The 2,919-nt window shown below is 45.4% G+C and overlaps 1 protein-coding gene across 1 annotated transcript in view; it reads right to left on the reverse strand.

Annotated features, from left to right (window-relative positions):
• Nup98 (nucleoporin 98 and 96 precursor) overlaps window positions 1–2,693 on the reverse strand; it is a 96,877-nt gene extending 94,184 nt beyond the window's left edge. The window contains 1 exon segment of the mRNA NM_031074.3: window positions 2,565–2,693. The gene's annotated coding sequence lies outside the window, so the exon portion shown is untranslated.
• Between the last annotated feature and the right edge of the window lie 226 nt (window positions 2,694–2,919).

Raw genomic sequence — 2,919 nt, forward strand, 5'->3', positions numbered from 1 at the left:
ACATATGTATACATATATATGTATGTATGTATGTGTGTATGTATGTATGTATGTATGTATGTATATGGGGGTGGTGGTGAGATGGAGTTTCTGTGTGTAACAACCCTGGTTTTCCTGAAGACAGATTTGTAGACCAGGCTAGCCTCAAACTCAGAGATCACCCTGTCTCTACCTCCTGAGTGCTGGAATTCAAGGCATAGAACTTCAGAATTTTATAGTCTTTTACTAGAAATTATTCGGTATTACAATACTGATGTCCTAGACTATCACCACACAAGTAATATTATTTCCCCAAATGTGAATTTGGTGGCCTTACAAGTATAATTAGATACCTAGGAGCTAGTGGCTACAAACCAAACCAAACCAAGTATTTCAGAAGTACACAAATATCTAGCCTGTTTCCTGGAATATTTTTCAGTTTAACTTTTCTACATTTGTTCATTCACAAAATACAACTGAGTACCACCTATGAGCCACATTACCTAAACATAAAAAAATTAAGTATCTATCATTTGTTTTTTGAGAAAGAGTCTCATTATGCAGTTTTGACTGGCCTGAAACTTTCTATACAGACCAGGCTGACCTCAAAGTCCCAGAGATCCACCTCCCTGTAACTCTGGAGTGCTGAGATTAAAGGCATGCCCATCACAGCCAGCAAGAAAAAAACTAAAAACAACCCCCCAAACAACAACAAAAGCCAAAAAAAACAAAAACAAAAACAAAAAACCCTAAAACCAAAAAGGCAAAGAAAAACCCCCTAAAATCTAATAAAAAGACAAATAGTTAATATGTAAAATGTGTGCTAGAAGCAGAGATCAGCTAAGTGCTATGGAAGCTTACAAGGGAAAGTGTGCCAGAAAAAAAAAAAGCTTCCCAGGTGGTGATGCTCAAACTGAGAAAATGGTATAGAAAACACCAGGTTACAACTTTAAGACTTCAGTCCTCTTCTGTGCTTTTGCATTATTTGTTTTTAGGTTTTATGGTTTATATAAACATCAAAGTTACAAGCTAATGGACATATTCATCAAACTGACAACTAACTTCATCGAATCTTAAGTATCAGATTTAATTTTATCATTGTACTTCCCAGTACCCCTAATATGGTCACCCTCATTTTTTCTCCATTTTATTGAAATGAATTCAATTATTTCTTTTATCATATGTGTTAAGTGTCTGCACTTTTGTGTATGTACTAGTTCTCTGGTTTCAATTTTCAAAACTGGTCACATTACAGGCTTGCACCACATCTATATTGGTTTTATTCCCCACGCCCCTTGGCTTTTTGAGGCAGGGTCTCTCTTTGCAGCCCTGCTGTCCTGGAACCCAGTATGTAGAGTAGGCTAGCTTTGTAATCACAGAGAACCTCATGCCTTTGCCTCTCAAGCGCTGGGATTTAAGGTGTGCACTTTCAAGGTTAAAGTCTCTTTCACTATTTTTAAAGGTTCGTTCTCAAAAGTCTATGTTAAGTCTGGTTGTGATGGCAAACACCTTTAATTACATTACCTCAGCGGTAGAGGCAGGTGGTCTCTTTTGAGTTTGTGGCAAGCCTGTTCTACATAGCGAATTCCAGGCCAATCAGGGCTTTGGAATGAGAGCTTGTCTCAAAAAAAAAAAAAAAAGGGGGGGGGGTTGGAGATTTAGCCCAGTGGTAGAGCGCTTGCCTAGCAAGCGCAAGGCCCTGGGTTCGGTCCCCAGCTCCGAAAAAAAAAGAAAAAGAAAAAAAAAAAAGCAAAAATAAGTCCACATCAGTACTACTAATCAAGTTACCTTACTATATAAAAGCGAAGATGGTTGCAGCTAAACTACTGGAACTATATTGAAAACTATGTCAAATGTCTGTGTCCTTCCCCTTACCAAATAAAGAATTGCCAATATTGGAAGACTGGAACATACAGGAAGGATGGAATAGTATAAAAATTCTACTAGACCTGAGTCAAGACTCCTGGGATTTCTGAATCCTGTCTCTTACTCTACCTCCCTCCCTCCCACCTGCAAAGCCTCTGACGCAGACTGGGGGTGATTGACAATTTAAAATGCTTATGGCTACAGTAATTCAGAAATTCAATCTTTCTCACCTAGGTTTACACGGAACAAAAAGAACCCTTCATTCCACTGACCAGACAATTGTCATTGTCTTAAAAAGCCAACGCAGTTCTGACTCACTCAACCCCTCTGGTTAACCCTAGACAAAACGCGTCCTGTAGAGTGGTCCAGAAAGTGATGGGGAGACCTCAAGTCCCCTAAGGCACCACCCTGCATGGGCCAGCCTACCACGGGCTGCTCACCTCCACCCAGCGAATGAATGAGTAGCACCGGTGAGAACGAGGTTCACTCAGAGTGGGCGGTCACCCAAGACCCCCCAGCCTACGCCCCACACAGTTGGATCCCCTCCATGGGCCTCCGGAACCAGGCCACAGGGCCGCGGGCCCCGCCCCCTCACGCAGGCCCGAAGGAGCGCGCTCGGCACGAGACTGGTCGGCGAAGAGGGCCCGGGTTGTCCGGCGCAGATGCCGGTACAGAGGGGATGATCTACCTGCCCAGCCCCGTCAGCGCTCCCGACTTACAGCGGTGTGTCTGGAGTGAGAGCCCAGGTCCTTCCGTCACCCGCCGCTCACCAGAGCAGCGCGCGACCGCCAGGAAACCGTCGCCACCGCCGCCGCCACCGACCGCCGCTTCGGGCGCAGCGCGTAGAGGCCCGACTGCGTCACACGCCGTCTACCGTCAGAGGTCGGCCCCAGGCGCTCCGCCCTTGGCGGCCGGGCATTGGCAGGCCGGTCCGCCACTCGAGGCCTACCCCGTTATTCATTGGGTGACGAGCGTTTTGAAACCGAACGTGAAGGCGGTCTCTGATTAGGAGCGGAGAGGAAGAGGAGGGGCGTAAGGAATTGCGGGGAGAGGGGGAAGAAAAAAAAAAAGGAG

This window comes from Rattus norvegicus, chromosome 1, assembly GCF_021556685.1.
Source record: "Rattus norvegicus strain SHRSP/BbbUtx chromosome 1, alternate assembly SHRSP_T2T, whole genome shotgun sequence".
Lineage (NCBI taxonomy): Eukaryota > Metazoa > Chordata > Mammalia > Rodentia > Muridae > Rattus > Rattus norvegicus.